This window comes from Xenia sp. Carnegie-2017, unplaced genomic scaffold (assembly GCF_021976095.1).
Source record: "Xenia sp. Carnegie-2017 unplaced genomic scaffold, XeniaSp_v1 HiC_scaffold_24, whole genome shotgun sequence".
Classification (NCBI taxonomy): Eukaryota; Metazoa; Cnidaria; class Anthozoa; order Malacalcyonacea; family Xeniidae; genus Xenia; species Xenia sp. Carnegie-2017.
The window spans coordinates 2392531-2416377 of NW_025813487.1; the positions used below are offsets into that span (position 1 = coordinate 2392531).

Sequence of the window (23847 nt, forward strand, 5' to 3'; positions counted from 1 at the left end):
TTTCCGCTCGCGTTGTAGATGAGCGCGTCGTTAAATCTTAAGGTCACTATTGAGAATAAGCAAATTGTTATATGTTTTCTGTTTGACTATCCAAATGGTAGAACATTCACCAACATTGCACGATTAGCTTTAGCCGGTTAAGTTTGAAAGATGTAACATGTTTCAAACGATCAAAGGCTTTGCATCGTTATCAAAGCATTTTACATTGAAAGCTTTCATATTACGAGGCCTACCATTAAGACTAGTTGATTATTCCATGCAACTCATACTGCAGTACTTCGTCAGTAAAGAGACAGAATTTACATTACTTTCTACAATGTTTAAATGACTAGTTTTTCGTTGTTAACATTTGTTTAATTTTCGTCTTGAATAAAATTTTTTATTTAGATTGGCTCCTTAGGAGCTTTTCACCTTTCACAAAGACAATAAGTAATTATCCTTCGACGTATTTAAATAAAAAAAATCATCAGAATCTACAGATTTTTTGTGTTTTAATGTCGGTATGCAAAGCAAAGATGCATGATGTTTTAGGTTAAGATTCGTGAGACGATAATGAATTTATAAACTAGACCTTAATTTCGTCCAAATATTAATTGAGTCTTGCAGTCATGTCTTGCTGGGTTAAGGTTAGGATCGGGTTTAAGGGCGTTCTGTTTTCCCCGAGATTCTACTAATAAAAATATAGTAGAGAGTCGTAGAAAAACGAGAAAAAAAACAATTACCACTCTCGTTTATTGCAAGTCTACAGCTTAATCTATGAAAACTGCGCTCATCCAAATAGTGCATTGGAGACAGATTGCAAATTTAGTGTATTTATATTCATTGCATATATTCAGCTATAAATAATGTGATATTGAAGAAACAAACCAGAAATCAGTAATATCAATAAAAACCATTCAGAGTTTCAAAAGAACAATAGAGATAAATCCAAAAACAAATTATCATTTATCGTCCGTTTAGTCACTTACATTTGTAGTTTCCAGCCGTAGGATTTTTTTCATACATGATTTTGAAACAAGGATTTTCCTCTTTCAAATTTCTTTTTGCTGCTGCTATCAACATTTAAAACGTAATACTGATAGTATTTATCTGTACATTGGCTTTCAAATGTTTAAATATGTGCTGTATGTCCTTGTTCAGTAGCATTCAGATATTGGCTGTCTTGATTTTTTATCAACACGTTTAAATACATTTGCAATTAAATGAGACGTGTTTCGGTAACTTGTCTTCGAGGAGAGTTGAAGGCAACAACTTTATCTTGCTTGGCACAATCTCAAATCTTTATACTTGTCATCTATTTGTAAAGTGTTGTTCCATCTCATATATGAACAACATCTGCTTTCCATGATGCCTCGTGGTTTATATGTGGCTTGAAGTGAATAGTATCTTTATAAATATAGTTGAGCATGTCATTATATGTATTTGTTCCACAAGATTGTTTAACTTTCTGGGAGCCGTGCCTTTTTAAAAGTTCGTACACATCCCGTTTGGTGATTGTTGCCTGTGAGCAACAACGGCCTCTATAGGGTTAAAATTCATTGTTTGTACTTGAACAAATTACGGGATATCTATGAAATCTAATTTTTAAAAACAAACGTATTGTTGCCAAACAAAAGAACTATGCTCTCCCCACATAAATATATATGAAATGCTAGTAACAATTGACCATTTTATAGCGATTCTACGCCAATTATTTATCAATTAAATGATTCAGCCTATTAAATAACGCTAAAATTATGATTTTAGGCGTGAAGATGTTGGTGACATCAATCAGAACGCCCTTAAACCATTCTCACAACCTTAACTTATCAAGATATGACTGCAAGATCCAATGAAGATTTGGTCAAAATTAAAGGCTAGTTTTTAAATTCATTAAGGTCTAATGAATCTTAACCTACCCTACAACATCATGCATCGTTACGTTTGCACAACGACAATAAAACGCAAAAGAAATCGAAAGATTCTAACGATTTTTTTATTTAAGCGCGTTGAATGAGGTCAAAACGTGGTCTCCCCTTATATTTACAACTACAGATTGAAAGATTTGGTGAAAAAATCCTAGTTTAAAGATGATTTCTTTTGTTTGTATTCAAATTATAAAAATTGACCACCGTGATCCTTCATGATAGCCTCATATTCATGTAAACAAAATTTAACACATATGAACTCACTTAAGTTCTATAAAACCTGGATCATGTTTTTTCATTCTCCACTTTTCATCTTTATAGAATATAGTCATTTTTCATAACTCAATGTAAATGTTCACATATACAAATGACTCTATACAATGTTCTTTTAATAACTTTATAATATCCATTAATGGTGTGACCTCCATATTTAACCTATACAGCACAGATATCATGGACCGTCCTTTCAGAACATATTTACCACTTTAAATTTAACCTTTTAGTGGCGAATTGTAAAACCATTCACATTACATAGATTATAACAAGACCTGTTGATTTCTTTCATAAATTTCTTACTTTGCCAGTAAATACACAGTACTTACATTTCATCTCCACAAAGTTAAATGGACCTGACTAACGTTAAAGCACAAAATAGGAAATGAACAGAAGGCCAACTCAGGGGTGCGATGTATCCCAGATTTTTTTATGCGCTTACCTCAGATCTGCCATTACTTTGGCTACGACTGCGGACTGCGAATGCTAACTACTAAAAATTATACCGTCAAGTGGAATATTTGGGTAAGAGAATCGCGCTTTTAAAGACAAATGGACAGTATTTACATTGTATTTTGAAGTTCTGATAATTAGAACGCAGATTTCAAAAGTAAACCTTCACAATGTGTAAATTAATGTTCGCAAAATACAATTATATACAAATTCCTTTGCCAGTAATTGCCAGAGTAACGGCAGCCGTCGAATTTTTAGCATGCGCAATGAGACATGCGCGAGGTCACTGACTTCAAAGGCTCCGACATTAAATTATCCTTCTGTTCATTTCATTTTCTATGGTTAAAGTAAACACATGCGAATTTAAATACTTTAAAGCTTCTGAAATTAAGTAAGGGTTAGAGCAGGATTACGTGTGTTCTATGAGATTAAGAGTCCGAGCACTAGATAGAAATTCACGACGGCGCAGTCAGAGTTTATTAGCTCCGTCTACACGTATCCGTATTCATTTGTATCCGCAAACAATTTGTTCTGGATTCAAAACTTTACGCGCCACATGTATGCAAATTTGATGCGTTTTTGTGTGTCCACACGTAGCTGCGAAAACGATACAAATACCCAACTATTGCTTACAGAGCATGCGCTTTTACGAATAATGAGCTGGCTATAAAATGTCGAATTATCCCACAAAAACTACTGCTTCAAGTTCATCAAAGGTAAGAATGAAGCTTTTATGTGGACAGATGATAAAGTGAGCCTTTTATTAAGTGTCGTTTTAGAATATAAAATAGCGAAAATGTTTAAGGACACACTTCTGGGATTGAAAACAGCCATATAAGAAATGCTCGCTCTCTTTCTATAATTCTTTTGATAATTTAAGACGGCAATAGTAAATTGCATAAACATAAAAATGCTCAAAAGTAGCGCATTTAAATTAAAAAGAATCACTTTAGGCACCATCTTAATCCATAGGATAATGCACGATAAATGTGGATTGGTCAGCGTTTTTAAATCATTCCAGTTACAGTGCATCTAAACGTGTTCGGATTCGATGCGTTTTCAATGACAGCTGTTATGAGTATTTCTGCAGTATGCCAAGGTTTTAAGTAAAGGTCATTGTTGTTATTTTCCATTTCCATAATGTGTATTCTGTTTTGTTTACAGTTAAAATAACAGAATTATCAGGTGATACAGCTGCTGCTTTAATTTTTGAAATATGGACAGGAAGTCTTTTGTTGTATTGAATCTCACCCTTGGTAATTCTAACAACTTGAACAAACTTTTCTTTGTTAATACAAACAAAGACATCACCAAATGTTAAGATTTTTTTCGATCCAATGTTTATCTGCTTCGTCTGTGTGGAATCTACAAAATTTTCAGACGAAGTTGATATCTTCATAAGATGATCAGAACTATCCTATATCCACAGTAAACCATCTGACCACCAACACCCAAATTCATTATTCAGTTTCTATGGTACAGTTTGAAAAATAGTGCAACATTCAATGCTCCAAATATGAATGTTGATGTGGTCACCAACAGCAAAATCAGCAAAAAAATATCCATCCGGTGAAAAACAACAACATTTACTTTCAAATTCCTAAAAGATAAATGAAGGTCTCCAAAGATGATCAGTTTTGAAAATTTTAAGCTTGAAAAAATACGGCACAATGTAAAATTCCTTAAACCAGATTGGATGGATTTTGTTAAGATTCGTCCAAAAACATGGACACCTAACATGTGGTAAACAAAACTCGATTTCTCCTTGATCGTTGTATTTTGTCAACTGAGTGATTTCAGAAAGCTTTACGACCTGGTTAGTATGATAAAAAATACAATCACGATAATGTTGTGTTGTCACTAAACTTGGAGGTAGTGAATTGTTATTTTTTTCTGAAAAAATATCGATTGCCTTTGGGAATTGAAAAACATACGAAGTCTTGACGAAATTTGCATCAAAGATCTCTGAATATTTATCGGTGCATTGTAGTTTTTGGTAATCAACAACGCAGCGTCGATCGATTCTTTGCAAAGTTAATGAATTCCATGCAGTGAACACATCTTTAGAAGAAATTCCATATTATCTTGCTGTAATAAACAAACCAGAATCTGGGAAAGAGAAACGATTAACGACATCATCTGACTGTAAACATAATAACAAACGTCCATTGTTAACGTCCCACAACTTTACTTCAGTAGTTCCATCACTGGTTACCAGTCTTTTTCCGATAGGTGAAAAGGAGCAACAACAGATGTTTCCACGTAAAAAACCAAAGTTCTTTACTCTTGGATAGTCAGAGATGTCATACAGAGACATAAATGTGTCTACATCATCCCACTTATCCAACCTTGAAACATCGAGTGCAGTGCCTAGAGTGCATCGTAGTTCAAATTCTGGAAGTTCAAAAATTGATATTTGACCATTTTCATACCCTACAGCAAGAAGTTCTTCATTGGACGACACACAAATAGATGTAACGTTAGCACGCAAGGAGACAGTCAAATGATGATGGTCTGTTAAATATGTTGAGTCTAAGTCCTCAAACCAAACAAGCTTTCCTTGTTTTAATACATCCCTTGCCAATAATCTTTTTTCCTTACTGCCATGAATTCTATTTGCATTATTTTGTAAATAAAGTAGATAAAAATCATCGTAAAAAAGAGAAAAATTGAGCATGCGCAAATGAAATAGTAGTTCCTAAAGTACATTTTTTTTCAAGAAAGTTTGTCGTTCCTTAATGATTTCAAAACAATTGTTCCGAATGTATCGAATGCCAGTAAATCCTACAGCCATTAACCTTGCTTAAACCACTTTGACATCTACTGCCCAGCTAAATTCAACATTCTCGCCACAATTTGACAAATGATAGATTCCATTCTCCAAAGCATATTCAATCATAGCAGCGTTCATCTGATCTTCAAAAATTTTCATCGACTTGATGTGATTCTAAACTTTCTCACAAGCATGCCATAAGAACTTATGTTTAATTTTTGGATCGTCTGTAAACTCATGCTCTTCATAACCATTTGATTTTAACCAATCAATGAGAGACTTGTGATACACGGTCAAACAATCATCTTAAATTGGAAAAAATTGAGATAGCACTTTATGTATTTTAATACGATCTTTAAACTTCATGTCATCAGAAAAACCTAAACATTGAAAAAGAAAAGACAAAGGCAAAATACTTTGATAAGTCACCAACACTTTAAGACATTCCATTATGTTTTTAGCGGAAATAACGGTTTTGTGTGTTCATAAAATTATTCCTTCAATGATTTATTAAATCTTTTGAATTGTTCTGTGTAAAATTTACTCAAACCAGTAGGAACCAATTGTATAATATTCTCGACAGTTATCTCAGTTTTTGCTTTTTTTAAACTCTCTTGTGCGTGGTAAGCGTACAGAAACGAGCCCTCACATTTTTCAACCAATAAAATAGAGCGTAGCGATATCCTTGCACCCGACTATTCAAAATGTACTCAACCCATTCGAAACCAGAACCGTCAAAATTAACCGTCATTTGACGAATATTTTAACAAACTATTGCTGATCTGGTGTTCTTATTTACCCATGCTATGTAACTGTGTTCCTGACTGCGAGAATAATAGTTTTTTATTTGAAACTTACTGAAAAGGATTAAAATTTACACATTTCAGTATGGCATTAAAATTTCTAAAGACAAGTCATGCACTAAGAATGAACTTTGACTTTATGACATACATACAAAGGTTAATCTTATTTGATCGCTATACACACATAACGAAGAACAACAGGCTTATTTACGTACCCTATGAGATGTAGAACACCTTATTTTTATCCTCAAACTGTCAGAGATTCATCCTATTTGTGTGTCCTAGGTAAATGCTTTGATAATAACTCGTTCACCAACTACCTTGTTGTCAAATGATTCGTGTGATGGTACATTATTGACATTTTCTTTGTGATGCAAGGATGCGTTTCAAAGTAAGTGGCCTGGGCCCGAGAGGAAAGAAACGCTTTTATGAATTGCAGAAGAGTTTCGCAAGAAGCCGCCCAAAATATTTCGATTTCCAAATTAGTTGCCTCAAATGGAAGTTACCTCTGAGAGAGTGATCAGTTCCAAAGGATGCTTATTTCTAATAGTTGTTTTTAGCATTGACTAAATTTTAATCCATGCAATACAATAGGTATTTTTCAATACAGTAAGTTGCATTTATCGTTACAGAATAATTTCTTTACAGAGTTTTTCTAGAGTTTTTAGGTAATTTGTTTGATTAGTTCTCTTAAAACATAGTTACGATAATCTTACAAAATTCTAAATATCCTATAAACATAATGACGTAATTTAATTTAAGTAATCATCAACTAATATCATTTTCCCTGGACGATAATGGGACTGTGAAAGATACAAACAAAGAGGGCCGTAACTAGAGCGTTATTTGTGTTGCTTTTGTTTGTTTTTTGGTTTGGTTTTGTACGGTTTTTTGTGTGGGTGGGGGGTATTTACTTATATATTCAGTGTTGCAACCAGAGCAGGACTGCTTTCTTTTAAAAAGTTCGCACATAGATTTCTCTTGAGTTAAAATTTTTCAAAATGAAATCAGAAGGACACAACTGAGAGTATGAACCCTCCCTCCCTCCCAAGCAATTAACGCTCTAGGGCCGACAGCTTTGCAAGCAATAATAACTGAGTATGACGACACCAGGAGAGACCATTTCAGTACCAAATTTTCAGAACGTAAGCACAATGTTAACATGTAGTAAAGCCAATTTTAAATATTTATTTGGTTATTGGTCTACATTTGAGAGATGGTGTTACAACATAATTTTAGGATATCTATCTGTTGCTAACTTAGCAACGCAACTTCCACCAAGAACAATCATTCAAAATGTGTAGGACAAAAAGAAGGGCGGAATTTCTCATTAAGATATTGGCTCAGCAGTTGAACTCATTGTCTGACAAAATTAATTAAGTCAGTCTCACAAATCGGCTTAAAAGTAAATATTTTGACAAAATGTAAGATCTTTCCAAAAGATTTCAATTTTCGAAGTTATGCAAACCAAATTGAAAACAAGAGCTCATTACCGCATAAATCACCAAAACTCTGGGTATTCCATAATTTTGACAGAAAATTAAAGTTGTTTAACATTGAGGGTTGGAAACATGTATGACGTTTGCAGAAAATCACCGCTGACCTGCGTTGTGACCGAATCCAGTGTCTTACACTAATAATATCAAGCAATTCTACTGTGTTTTGTCACCACCACAAATAATTCTTACGTAAACTCGTTATTTTCCATGAAGATAAAGCAGCCTTCAACCTTAAAGAAGAAAACACCTCCGAGACGAGCCTATCGCTGCTGGACGCGTAAAAGTTGGGAAAAAGGGCATGTTTGGAAAGAAAAAGATCTGTTTATTGACTAAATGCTGTCAAATGAAATAGCTAGGTGGGCGATAAAGAATTTTTGCTCAAAATATGAAGATTATTGCAATTCAACAATGACGTTTTCAGTTGACGTTTGTGATGAAGGAAACATTAATGAAAACCTGACCGAAATAATATGACGTCAATTGCATCGATCAATAACTATCATCTCAGAAAAAATCTTTTTTGAAAAAGCGTTCAAGATGTATACGATATTGCATTCTATGCACATTTTTAGAAGTCATTCAGCTCTATGCAAGTTTTGCCACATTTAGCTCCGTTGAAATCAATAGCTTTTTTAGGGGTAACATGAATATATGATTCCTCTTTTATTGAATGGGCTCCGTCCAAACATGTACGTTTTACGATTTCAAAACTTTTCGTTATAGTGGATTGTTTTTACAAAAATGGCATACATTTGTAAAACAATCCAGGTACTGATTTCAATATTTTTCTTAAACTTAGTAAGTTTATCAAACTTCTTTATTTGCATTGCTTCTTTGAGTTAAGATCGAGTTTGTTTGACTGACAAGATGTCTCAATAAGCGTTTACATATATAATATTGGTATAAATTATGATTGGGACGTTTGCGCATACGCGTGCAGTTACATTAGAAAAGGTAAATAAGTATTCGAAATAAATAATAATAAAAAATAGCAAATGATTATTCATGAAGAAAAGATATTTTGTCAACCAGAGGATCCAATTAGAAAACATTCAGAAACAATCTTATGTCTCATTATTTCTTGTCAATGTTAGTAGAAACTTGTGCTATCGTTTGGTCTTGTTCCGATTACATTGGATTGCTTTTTAGACCTCTGATCTGAAGTATTCACAATTGTTCAATTTAACAGCAGTTAAAGCTTTATCTAATTTCAAACATATGAAGGTCCTCATACGTGGACCTTCAAATATCACATTATTACCATCACCCCCCCATCACCTTCAATGTCACTATCAAAACCACCATTATCACCACCACCATCATCATTACCACCATCATCATCACCACCATCATCATCACCATAACCATCACCATCAAAATTACCACCATCACCATCATCACCATCATCAATATTACCGCCATCCCCACCACCACCATCATCACCACCATCATCAACTCCATAATCATCATCATCAACATTACCACCATCACCACCATCATCATCATCAATATTACCAACATCAACAGAACTACTCTCACCATCATCGACATCATCATCATCATCTATTTCACATACACCATATGCAAATGGCTGCCATTTTCATTGTCTATCCAAAAAATAAACAAGTGCACCAGAGTCACCTTTTTTTAGAAATTGGCAATTACTTTTGACCTTCACTGCATCTTGAAAAATGATTTCTCTCACGATTTCATTTGAAGGCCTTGTCAAGTGAGAAAAACTTCGCTCACTTATAAATCCAATGTTATGATAATCTGTACGAACTCTCACAGATTCACCCCACTCTTCGATTCTGTCGCAAAGTTCTTCACTTGCCTCATCTAAAGTCAAGGCAAAGCATTCCATGTCATCTCCTCCATAAAAATGAAAAAAACCTTCATCACCGATGAAAATTCTCACAATATCAACTTCTCCGTCAAAATGACCAAACGGGAAAAGAGGGAAGTGGAAATTCATTACCACTGTTTGGTAGTTTGTAAAAATAAGCTGTACCTTCATTAAGGTATTGAACGGCACCGCGAAAGGCCAAAAAGGCATTTTCCTGGTTAAAAGCCAATGCACTGTCCACCATGTCACTTGCGCCATAAGCAACATGTGCGCATGTCAAGGCGTAATACTTATTGTTTTTGCCACAGAACATTGTCATTGTACCATGAGAGCCACTGGTTGATTGGTTTGCCAAAACAATATCATTCGGTATTTGCATTGGATTTGGTGTATCATTCTTTTGAACAGCGCGGAAGTTTGATAAATATCGAATCTTTGGTTTTTTGTAAGGTTTACGCCTGATTTCAATGAATTTTGATGTTTCCCATTCAAACATCTTGTCAATCTCTTCCTTTAAATCTTCATCGGACCTTCCTTTAACACCATCAACTGTGATATACAAATGAGGATATGGTATAATTTTGTTTTTTGTAACTGTTCCATAGTTGCCACATATCCAAGATATGCTTTAAAAAGAATCAGAAATAGGATAAAAATCTAAATTAAAACAATGTGCCTATAAGTATCTATATACCATTGTTATCTATTCATATACCCATTTGTCCTATCTTACAGCTAACACAGACGATGACACAAAGAATTTTGTTTTCCTAAACATACCTTTTGAATTTTTCATGAACGTCTTTTTTAATTTTGTAATGTTCATCAAGAAATTGGCTTTTCAAATTAAATCCTATGAAGAAATGGTGAATAATGGTTGACCAGTAACGACTTTTTTAAATAGGGAAGATAATTAAGGAAAGAGGTCTAGGTATCAGATACTAGAAGAGCTGTGGAAGAGGTCTGGGGACGATATACTTAAGGAGCTTTGGGTTTTGTTGACGTAACCGGCTGACCACCTAAATTTTACGTAACTGATCGGTCCTTCACTCGACATAGTAGATGAATTGAAATTTAAAGTTTATGATAAAAAATTGCGTTGAAAGTTTTACATCAACCCATATTCAGCTAACAGAACTTTGAGCTTGTATATCAACCCCCCGGTTATCATTCTTTTACCTGGAAATCCAGGAGGAGGTGGAGGGCATTGTGTGAGATCAACATCTTTTCCATCCTTTACAGCTTGAATGACAGCATCGAAGTCCTAAACAAAAGCTTTAATAAATCTCTTATGCAACAAATAGAGCTCTAATTCAGTCTCCAACATTACGGACATAGCCTACTACAATGAGATTAAGGATTAGACTTAGGGATTAGGATTAAAAATCAATTTCGCGTATTTGTAGAACACCATAAAAAGACTCGTGAAGAATGCATGACAATGCTTCCACTTAAATTTCATTTCCATTCCTTTAGAAGTAACTCACCTTCGATATAATCATATATTTTTTTGCATTTTCTTTGTCACCACTTCTGTTACAATTGCGAGCAGCCAATTTATACTGATCTCTCTTTAAAGTAAGTCCTTTTAATGTCTCTTCAAGTTTACTATCATTCTCACGCTGAGGTGGCATTGAGAAACCAGTTGTGTTCTTGGAGGAAATGTTGGTGTTCTTAAAGGATCTGAGGGTGTTCTTGGAGGAACTAGTGGTGTTTTTGTAGGATCTGGGGGTGTTCTTGGAGGAACTAAGGGTGTTTTTGTAGAAGCTGGTGGTGTTTTTGGAGGATCTAAAGGTGTATTTGGAGTACATACTGGTATAAATGGTAGAACGGGTGGTTGTTTAGGGTCATTGTTAGGACGTTCACTAGGGACTCTGGAGGATGTCGATTTGGAAGGAGTGACGATGGGGGGAGTTTTAGATACACTGGATTGTGTTGGTGCTGCTGGCTTAGAACCACCTGAATAAAAAATCTCACGTCGATATGGTGCAGTGAAAAAGTTTAGAAACAACAATTACCGAGAAGAAAATTTGTTGGTGTGATAAAACATTTTGAATTTACTACTTTGGAGTATAATCAGTAAACACATACAGTAAAACTATAAAGTTTAGTACAAAACGTTAAAAGTGGAAAACCATACCTAATGGTAATTCAAACTTAATGGTATGCATGATATTGTCTTCCACATCCATGAACCTCGCACAAACTACTTTTACATCTTCTGCCCAACTAAAGTCGACATTTTCGCCACATTCTATCATATGGTAGACTCCATTCTTCAAGGCATATTTAATCATAGCAGTGTTCATCCGATCTTCAAAAATGTTCATCCACTTAATTTGTTCAAAGACTTTCTCACAAGCATGCCATAAGAGCTTATGACCATTTTTTGGATTAACTGTAAACTCGTGCTCTTCATAACCATCTGATTTCAACCAATCAATTACAGATTTGTGATACACTGTTAAACAATCATCGTAAACTGGCAAAATTTGAGACAAAAGTTCAATGATTCTACTGCGGACTTCAAACGTGATGTCACCAGAAAAACCTAAATAGCTAAGCAGTAGAGTTAATGGTAAAAACTCCCGACAGGCAGCCAACAATTCAAGAAATTGCAAAAAAGTAGTTTCTGAGATAACAGAATTTCTGGAACTTTTCTTCATTAAAAATTCTTTTACTCTTTTGAATTGCTTTGTGTAAACACCGCTTAACCCACTAGGGACCAATTGTTGAATGGTTTCGTAAGTAAGCTCAATATTTTCTTCTTTTAAGCTCAGTTGTGCGTAATACGCATAAAGAAATGATCCCTCACATTTTTTAACTAATGACGATAGAACGTAGGGATCTCTCTGCACCTGATCATTCAACTGATGTCTCAAATACTTGTGCAGGTCTTCTTCATTGTTTTCATCACGAGGATGAGTTGTAATTTCCACAGGATTCATGTCTTTCAACTCCATTTGAACAGGAAGTTCTGGACGACTGGTGATGAAGATTTTAATCCATTTAGGCAGTCGCTCAAACTCTTCTGCAATCAATTCCAGCAATTCACTTTTGCCATCAACTTGGCTTTCATCCAAGGCATCAATAACCAAAAGCATTGGTTCATGATCTTCCAACGAATACAATGGATTATTTAACAAAACACGGAATGCATCGGCGACTGATTCGTACGAATGTTTTCTCTGTAATTCTTCATTAAGTTAACTTTTAAAATTTGATATTGTATCACACATGCTACTAGCCAATGATTCTATCAAAATTCGAGGATTTCTATAATCTGATCATTATACCTGCAGAAATGACAAGCAGCAAGTTTCTTTTCTTTTTTTTAGAATATCGTCGACACACCTCAGCAGCAAACACACTTTTACCAACACCAGGACCGGCAATCAAAATCATGACATTAGAAGCATCTTCACTTCTATCGTTAAGCCAAGTGTCGAGATTTTCAAATAACCATTGTCTAGTGCCTTCAACGTATTTCTTGTTAAGATTTTTTATAAGACCATTAAACTCACACTTTCCAAGCTTCTTAAGAGCAGAACATACTTTGCCCTGTATCATTTCTCTTACTCCAACAACATCAGCTTTTGTTGCCATCACTTGTGTAATTTCATCTACATCAGCTTTTGTTGCCATCTCTTGTGTAATTTCATCTACATCAGCTTTTGTTGCCATCCCTTGTGTAATTTCAGCTACATCAGCTTTTGTTGCCATCTCTTGTATAATTTCATCTACATCAGCTTTTGTTGACATCACCTGTGTAATTTCAGCTACATCAGCTTTTGTTGACATCACTTGTGTAATTTCAGCTACATCAGCTTTTGTTGACATCTCTTGTGTAATTTCAGCTACATCAGCTTTTGTTGACATCTCTTGTGTAATTTCAGCTACATCAGCTTTTGTTGACATCACTTGTGTAATTTCAGCTACTTCAGCTTTTGTTGACATCACTTGTGTAATTTCTGCAACATCATTCTTCGTTGACATGCTTTCTTTGATTTCCTCTACTTCATTTTTTATTACTTTCACTTGTTTTAAGGTTTTCTCTGCAACTTTGATTAACTGTCGTTTTTCTTCATATCATTCTTTTAACATTTCAATATAATTTGCCTCATCGGGACTGAGGGGAGCTTTCTTTAATTCATCTATTTCAGTTTGTTGAATACCCAGACCAACCAATAATTTTGAAATTTCCTTCCACAAATGCTCAAACTCACTGTCATCTACACTAGTTGCAGTTATGTGACCGTAAACTTTGTTTCGATAAAACTTTATTCTTGCAATATTTGCTGAGATTGAAGAATCTGAAGAGGAAGGAAGATTATTCCATCCACTATGTGGCGCTAATAGACCACATATGTTAAGCAATAAGACAGTCAATAATGAAATATGAAAGTTTTCATTGTCAGGTGAGCCAGTTGATGGGTAAAGAAGGTTCCATTGCTCTTTGCTGATGATTTTCAATTTTAGTGGTGTCAATTTACTCTTGGTAGAAGGATCATTAAGTTTATCCTTTAAGTTTGACGATTGAAGACTTATAATGATTTGCAATGTTGTTTTTAAGGCTTGTGTTCCTTTATTGATTAAAAGTTTACTTAAACGACATCCGTTTGCCTCAAACTTCAGTTTTTGAGGTGGTGAAGCCATTTTTCAAGCTAGAAATGAAAAACGAGTTTGTGCAAAAAGCATCAATTTGCAATGTACAAAATGAGCACAACGAGATCCATTTTCCTTAATCTTTAAACTTTTAGGTGGCAAAGCCATAATATATTCTAGAAATGACGAATGAGTTTGTGAAAAAAGGTATAATTTAAAATGTACAAAATGTTTACAAAAGTTAAAAGGATTAATTTAAAATAGTAGTACAAGTCATTTATAAAGACTTGTGTGCTTCATTTCTTTCTCTCGATAAAAATTGTGTTTACTGTCTTGTAACATGACTCAGTAATTGATCTTACATCAAGGCATTAAAATAGTAGACTTGATACAATGAAAAAACACTTAAAATAATAATATTTTCGCCTACTAGGCGCGAGAAGCAGCATATACCTTGCAATAGTACCTCCTAGTTAATAAATAATATATCTTATTTGTCTAACAATCGTGTGGTGAAGAGATACGTCTTTCTTTTAACAGGATATATCAAACTGGTTTGCTGTGTTGTATGAATATTTGCTGATTAACATTTTGAGAGCACTATATTGCTGATGATTTTGTTCCAATTTAATTTTTGCTAGACTTCAGTTTAGCGGACACCCGAAACGCTTGTGATTGCGGGCTCGTTTTTGCTTGGGATTGTAAGGTAGGGTTTGGGTCAGCGTCGAAGGTGTCCGCTAAACTGCAGTAGTCCCCCATAGGACCATAGCTTGACTCTAATCATATATTTAAATTCTTCGTCATTTTTTACAATCTGTTAAATCCAAATCGACATCTTTACTAATTCAAATCAAAATAAAGAAAACCTATCTGCTTTCTATAAAGAAAACCTATCTCCTATCTGCTTTACATTTTCCTCACAAAAACACTGAACAGAAGTTCTCGTGTTTAACATTTGCTTATTTCAAAAATTTTCTGGAAATGCTCGTCTCCCCCCCCCCAACATAAAATTCACGTCATCAATTTTTACATAGACAAGTACAGTTTATAAAGAAAAATTCAGCGTCCTACATGTAGAAAATGTTCTCATGTTATTCTGCCTCCCCCATAATTTTGAACAGGCTTTACTGTCCTTTACCATGCAGCTTATTGTCAATAGTTAGAAAGTTGGTACATCAACTTAAATATGATTTCTCTTGAATGTTTAGTCATACATTATCGAGATGCTTCAGTAGCAAATTTTTTATGTAAAGTTAGTAATATAGTTTCAGAATCTCGTTTTACTATTGACAAAGTAAACTCGTTTTAGAAATAATAGATTTGGTTGTAATTTAGAAATAATAAATTTTCATGTATTCCCATATTTTCTATAGACAAGTATAGTTTGTATAACTCCTGCAGCATAAAAGTTCTGGCATCTGCACGCAACGTTTGGTATTATTGATAGTAGATGTAAACTAGATACATACAGAAAATGTACTTAGAATTAGATAGGAAATGAACAAACAACAAACAAAGCAACAGAATATAAGTAAAGTATCATCACCAATTGTTCACGTTTATATCCAGATCGCAATGATTCGTTTATTTTCGATAAAAAGGTAGAAGTACTACTAGATTACTCGTTCGTAAGTTTACATTAACAAAAATATTGTTTCAATTTTTGCGGACTGGCACTAGTGTCAGTTACAGTTTATAAAGAAAAATTCAGCATCCTACATGTAGAAAATATTCTCATGTTATTCTGCCTCCCCCATACTTTTGAACAGGTTTTACTGTTCCTTTACCATTTAGCTTACGGTCAATAGTTAAAATTTTGGTATATAAACTTAGATATGATTTCTCATGCATGTTTAGTCGAACTTCATCTAGATGTTTCTTTAGCTAAGTTGTTAAGTCGGTAATGTAGATATAAAATCGCACTTTACTTTAGTAAAATTACCTTTGTTTTAGAAATAAGATTTCATATCTGACGACCTCGTCGTCCAAATTAAGCTTGCTTTAGTTCTTTACATGTCACATACCTAACAAAGATGAGAGATTTAATATAAAGAACGCGACCACATACATATCAGTTTAAAAATGATGATCATAGTTCAAACCTTATTGTAACATCAATAATGTTCATATGTTGAATGTGACAATGTGAGCAAAATAAGCTGTTCGTCAAAATCGAACTGATTTTCTAATTTCATGCAGCAAATGTCTAAAAATTTATTAAATGACATCAAACGAAGCGATTGACACGAGTTGCTGTCCAAAGATAAAAACCGCACTTTTATTCAAAACAAATAAATATCTTATGTGTAAGAAATCCAAGCGTTTTTCTTTCTAACTTGATTCCTCTTTGATGATAAAATCCTGTGATTCTTGAAATCAGTGAATCAGTCGACTTCCATGTCAAGCATTTTTAAACGAATACAAGGATCATCAAAAAATGCAAAACAGCAAAAGAAAAAGAAAACGGACAGTTTTTTGTCAAAAATTTTATCAATTAAAATAAATTTAATTGTTCATTATCATGAGAGTACTGCGTGTGCGATTGCATTTTAAATTCATATTCACTTATTACTGTGGTAGTGTATAATTGATGCAAATCGTTCGCCGTTGATATAAATATTATCATATAGTCGTTTTGATAGGTAAACAGATCATTCGTGTTAACAAGATGAAACGCAATTTACTAAACCAGGCATAAATATATATCCTCGTATTATCCAATAAAACATAGCGCCATTTAGCTTAAGACTGAAACACACTAGGCAGTTGCTTCAGTCGCGCCTCCAAAGCGAATTGATGCGCACGCGTCAGTCGCTTGAAAGCCCGAAACACACATGCAGGGACCATCGCAACTTTTACCGTGGCGTCTATTGAACATGGCGGAGATTTCTGTTTGTTACAGACACAGACATCAATTAAACTTTTTATTTTGGCCTTTATTATAGCTAGTAATATATGAATATTTACTCAGTACAAACTACTATGTTGAGAAAAGAGAACAAGCCAGTTAAAACACGCTGATATGATCATAGTCCATTACGCATATATCGTGGACAATCTTAATCTGTGCATTTAGGTTGTGCATTAGGGTTCCAGTTTGTAGCTCCTACTGTCCCTATTTGATAATTCATATAAAAACTGAAAGATTCCAGTGTGAATTCACTATATATTGCCCTTAATTTCCAAGGCATAATCTATAAATTCCGTATGATGCATATGACAGGGAATATGATATGCATTTAGGAAGTTAAAATGTATCTATTGGCCAATCAGTGTAAAGTGACTAAAGCGACCAATGTCAAAAGTTCAACATGTAGAACTTTCAAAGTGACTAGATCAGGGGTCTCCAAACTACGGCCCGCGGGCCAGATGCGGCCCGTTGGGCCTCTCAAACCGGCCCGCAGAGACACTTAAAAAAGCCAATTTCACAACTCACATTGAGAAAACTGAACAGACTAATTGTGATTTTGTTATGATACTACTCTTGGTTGAAATTTAACCTTTAAATTTTGAATAAATATTTTCTTAACCAATGAAGCTTGTGTAATGTACTTCGTTTTATTAAAATATTCGCTCTTTGACCAGCGGTGTACGGTTCGCCGGCCCTCAACATGCTGGATGAAAGTTAATGTAGCCCTCTGGCTTTAAAGTTTGGAGACCCCTGGACTAGATGATGCGACTACGCTACTAGCTTAGTAACCACGCAAAGCGGTAATTTTAGACGAGCGACTAAAGCGACTGCCTAGTGTGTTTCAGCCTTTATAGTTTCGTTTAACGTTCATTTTTATTTTCTCGGAAGTTAAAATCATCTTGTAATGTATTAAATATAGTATAATATATGCTTTGTGTATCTGTGTATCTACTGAAAATGTGGATGAACAGTCAATGAATCCAAGTGAACAAGTATTCTGCCATTTAGTCAAACTTTACATGTGTATCTGTGTATCTACTGAAAATGTGGATGAACAGTCAATGAATCCAAGTGGACGAGTATTCTGCCATTTAGTCAATCTTTACATGTGTATCTGTGTATCTACTGAAAATGTTGATGAACTGTCAATGAATCCAAGTGGACGAGTACTCTGCCATTTAGTCAAACATTACATGTGTATCTGTGTATCTACTGAAAATGTGGATGAACAGTCAATGAATCAAAGTGGACGAGTATTCTGCCATTTAGTCAAACCTTACATGTGTATCTGTGTACCTACTGAAAATGTGGATGAACAGTCAATGAATCCAAGTGGACGAGTATTCTGCCATTTAGTCAAACCTTACATGTGTATCTTTGTATCTACTGAAAATGTTGATGAACTGTCAATGAATCCAAGTGGACGAGTATTCTGCCATTTAGTCAAACCTTTGATACAATACAACGAGTAGCTAAATAATACGGCTTTAAAATCGATGTTTTACACAATTTTACTCACCAAATATGATCAAAACGACTATTTCTTCATTTCCACACTTATTTTTTCGTTCCACAACGTAGAGTCACAGTTTTATATTGAAATATTTCTTCAATTTTCCCTACGAAGGTATTGTAATGTACACATCATTGAAATGTAAGGGATAGGCTCATCACGAGATCATTCTGATTTACTTTCTTGTAACTGGATACAGCTGAAAAGTAGACAATAATCATGTTCATTGTCCATATATGGTTCTCACCAGATTTATGTTTTTACATAGACTTTTATAAAAAATTACCAATATGATTCCGAAAAATTATTAGAATAGAAAATAGGCCAAAATGTATCCAAATATTGATCCAAATGGCCATTTTTTATCAAAGTTTGAGTTTCCAAAGATCAGCAGCTTTAGTCAGACAATAGTTGGTACTACTTGAGTCAGTCGTTTTCAAACGAATAAAATGATCATGAAAAAAATACATAAATTATGTTGAATTCTTTGAGGCTTTAACCGTTTTGTGCTCATAAAAATTCGAAAAACTGAAAAACAGCAAAAGAAATGAGCAACAGACACTTTTCCTTGCAACGTGACCTGCTTGTAAATTTTATCAATTTATCAATAATAATATGGACGATGTAAAACTTATCAGTATAAAATAGTATACGGGAAGAAATTTTCATAAATAATCAAAACAAGTGAAGTATCTTTCTCTTTCTGTAAGCATGAACATTACTAAAGAAGTAAGAGCATGGTAAAATGGGAACTATTTACGTTAAATTACGCACATGCATTTGTCATGGGAAGTTTAAAGCATTGAGTTGCTGAGGAAGACTTTCTTTCCAATCGTGGCAAAGAGGAAACTTTGTAATTTTATATTGTTGAATGTTTAGTATATATAGAGGCTGCAAACGCTGTTTCTGGTTGTTTCAATACGCATTTTTGATGGTCGCATTTTATCGACGCATTTGATTAATGCATTGTAACGCATTGAGTTGAAGTCTTGAAGAGACGAATTGGATAAGCATTTTTTGATTTTAATACTCGTGGTAATGAACCAACGTTTGTCGTCAAACGAATCGTGATTTAGCATCCCACACAACAGAACACTTAGGTTGTGCGACAATGGCACTATGAATCTATAATTACATATCAATGTGGTAATGTATAATTGACAGTGGCGTAGCTAGCGGTCTGGCTGGTCGGGCCCAGCCCGACCAAATATTTTCCCAAAAATGAAAAATTTGTTTTCTTTAAAATTGGATTTGCGAAAATTTTAAATTCTGCGACTCTTTTTGGAATAATTCACAGCTATTAGCGTAATATTTGTCAAATTGCGTCGTTAATGGCAAAATTATCAATTATTAAACGTTACTTAGCAACAATGACTAGTGCATTTCTAGTGCCAGGCATTACGCAGTTTGGTCGGGCCAGTGAACTCGACATTTGAATAACTGGAATGATAAAAGAAGCCAAGAATTGAAGCCAAAAAAATATTTGTCGTCATCATTCGTCATCACACGTCAGGCTCTAGTCTCTCGCGTGTTCATTTTAATTTTTTTAAATCATTTGTCCCTTGGTAATGGTAGAGTTCGGATCTTGACCAGACCATAAAAATAACGAAATTTTTGGAATGAAAAGGTTCACGGAATGTGAATCAAAGGGATAAATCGAGAAGCAAGGTGAGGTGAACTTGATCGATCTGCTCTTACGCTGCGGTTTTCCTTTAAAACATATCAAAGTCTTTGGTTTGAACCCGGAAGTATCGTTACATGTTTGTAAATGTAGATCGTCCAGGTTGGTATAGTCCTGAGAAGGACTGTTTTTGTTGGAACGTAAATGGTTTGAATCCGGGAGTATCGTTACATGTTTGTAAATGTAGATCGTCCAGGTTGGTATAGTCCTGAGAAGGACTGTTTTTGTTGTTGTTGACTGACGTTTCGACAACCTTAGCGGTAGTCATCTTCAGAGTCAAAAAAATAGCATGCAAAGTCTTTAAGGATATTCAATTTTTGATATCGAGATGACAACCATTTAGTATTTCAAGCACTATCAAAATCGACGAAAAATACAATCGCTCTGTAAAAAGTAAAAATACGAGTTATAGACTCAATATTTTTTATGAAACTGGATATTCAAGTTTCTTTTTTCTTCGGAAAAAAAGATCTTTAAATCCATTGAAATGACAAAAAAAGACAAACACTGTCTGACACCGTTTGAAAATTTACCTTCCGACGAATGAAAAATTTATGCTTGAACATTTTCTCGTCATATTTTCTATTGTATTGTCTTTTTAGCATACAGTGTAATTTTCAGTTGGCTTTTCCTCGTTACAAGTTGTAAGTTACAACGAGCTCACTGTAGTAAGTTTCAGCTGTAAAAAATAGCCTTTTGCGAGGAGTTAGCCTGGTGTGTTGTTTGTAGTGATGTTGTTTATATGTTTATGCTTTCGCAATTTGTATTCAAATTTATATTGGCCGCGTATGTTTGGCACTCGGGGGAATGATACTGACGTACAAACCGCGTGAATATTCGACTTTGAAGGACTGGAACTGACGTACAAACCGCGCAAGAGACTAGGACTTTGGCTTCAACTTTTTATCTATAAAATGCATTGTCGTTATCATTCCAGATATATATATAATTATATATATGGAGTTTACTGGGTCGGTCTCTGAAAATTCAGCCCGACCAAGTAGTAAAATCTATAGTTGGATTATCTGCAATCTGATTGGTTGACAGCAACCGAGCAAACTCAAATGCGCTGTTTCGCAACATCTAGTCGGGCTCTGAAAATTCAGCCCGACCAAGTAATAAAATCTATAGTGGGAATATCTGTAATCTGATTGGGTGAGAGTAGCTGTGAACACACTCAATCGTTTAACAACATCTAGTCGGGCTCATTTTCAAAAGCGTGACTTGAATTTTGAGCTTTCGAAATATACGTTCGGAATCGTGATAACTTACATTACAATGGCTTCGGCAAATGAAATCGATATAATAAGTGAACTACAAAAGAAACCCTTTTCTGTACGACAATCAGGCGAGCAAAATATACTCGTAAAGCAGCGGCCAATTCCAAATTTACAAGCGACTACAGGCAATAGAAGCTTTCAGGAAAGTTGGTACTCGAAGAAAGATTGGCTTTGTGGTAGCTCACAAAACAATGCATTGTTCTGTTGGCCTTGTCTTTTATTTTGCCCTGGATCGTAATCTTCATGGACGCAGACGGGATTCAAAAACATGAAGAATTTCCTATCCGATTGTAAGAAGCATGAGAAGGCAAAATCGAACATGGGTGCTTACAAGACCTGAAAGACCTACGGTTTTCAGCCTCGTGTCGACTGTCTCATGTCACAAACTAGACGTGAAAAGATTCAGCGTCATAACGAGGAGGTAAGACAAAACAGGGAAATGTTGAAAACCATAACAGAAGCTGTTTTATACTTGTCTAGGCAAGAGCTTGCATTTAGGGGGCATGATGATTCTAGTGGCAGCCTGAATAGAGGAAATTATAGAGAGCTACTTGAAAGTTTTGCCAAGATGGATTCTGTTTTTGAAAGGCGATTACATGGCGGCTTGCTGAAACCCACCTTGTTGAGGGAGGGCGGTTTACTGGAATCTCTCTTGATATTCAGAATGATTTGATTGATTGTCTTGATAAGATAATAGAGGATGAGATTTTAAAGGAAATAGATTGTTAGTTGTGATAGGACTTCAACTGCTATATCATCAGTGGTTAAGGGTGAGTTAATTCAATATAATGTGAAAAAGAAATTTATTGGACAGACTTATGATGGTGCATCTGTTATGTCTGGTCATCTCAATGGTGTTCAAGCTCAAGTTCAGCAGAATTATCCTTATGCTCAATTTGTTCACTGTGCTGCCCATCGACTAAATCTAGTATTATGTCAAGCTGCATCCTCCATTTCACCTGTTAAGATTTTCTTTGTTAATATTAGTGCTTTCTGCACCTTTACTAGCAATTCCCCCCAAAGAAAAGCTTTACTATCATCCCATAGGCCTGAGTTTCCTAGTCCTGGTGACACAAGACGGTATTATAGGGCTCATGTCATCAATGTCTTGCATTCTAACTATGAGAAACTGATAGACATATTTGAAAATCTTACTGATAATCCAATAGGTTGGGATGATGAAACGTTAAGTAAGGTTACTGGTTTACTTGGCTACCTTGATGGCTTCTTGTTTTGTTTCTTGGTACTTGTTTTCCAGAGAATTCTTGAGCAGTCATCCATACTTTATTCTATCTTGCAAGACAAGGACACTGACTTTCATTATAGAGTGAGTAGGGTTGAGAGATTCAAAGCCTTTGTTGCTTCTCTGAGAAATGATACAGAATATTGTCAGGTGTACAACCTGGCTGTTGAGAAAGTGTGACCGCCAGTAACCAGGTATGACCAACGGCATAATTACAAACAAATGTATTTTGAAATTCTTGACACAATTGTGACTATGCTGACTGAGCGATTTCAGGATATGGAGCGTTTTAGATGGGGTGTTTAAGATGTGGAAAGGTGAAGTGCCCTCAGAAAAGATAAATCTTCCAAAGGAGGTTTATGGTGATATGTTTGACATACTAATACTAGTTAGCCAACTTTGTTTTATTTACAGAGATAAAGACTTTCACCGTGATTTATGCGATGAACTATTGAAATATATTTTTCAGTTCCATTATCAATCTAGTATTCCAGAAGTTGTAAAACTGTTAAAGATAAATGGGGTTTTGTCAATTACAAGTGCTTCAGTTGAGAGGTCATTTTCTTGTTTGAAGAGGGTAAAAAATTATCTTAGAAATACTATGAGCCAAGGACGTTTTAGTTCTCTTTGCAGGATTTCCATTCACAAAGACATACTGTCAGAAAAAGAAGACGCCAACACATTGCATGATGAGGTAGTAAAGAAGTTCATTGAAAAACCACGAAGACTTGCTTTCTTATACAAATAGGTATTCATATATGGCTGATAGCAAGCTGATGATGTCTTACGTCCATGGCATGTGAGAATTTTTCCGGGAACTTTTTAATGCAGGCAATGATGATTGTAATTTCAGCTCGACAATGAACGGCATCACAACTTTTGATAGTTGTTGATGACAAATCTGAGCCTTTTTCGGTACTTTTGTCAAAGTTTCTTTACAAGATGTACATAGGTATTTATTTATGTATGTGGTGTTGAGAAAATAAATCACATATCTGCAACTATTTTTGAACTGTTTCTCTGCTTTACTATAAGATCCTTCGGCAATTTAAATTAACCA

General features: G+C 34.8%; 1 protein-coding gene across 1 annotated transcript in view; it reads right to left on the minus strand.

Moving 5' to 3' along the window:
* The window catches only part of LOC124451529, a 73706-nt gene extending 55018 nt beyond the window's left edge, over positions 1-18688 (minus strand). The window contains exon 1 of the mRNA XM_047002187.1: positions 18590-18688. The gene's annotated coding sequence lies outside the window, so the exon portion shown is untranslated. The remainder of the gene's footprint in view (positions 1-18589) is intronic.
* Positions 18689-23847: the final 5159 nt, after the last annotated feature.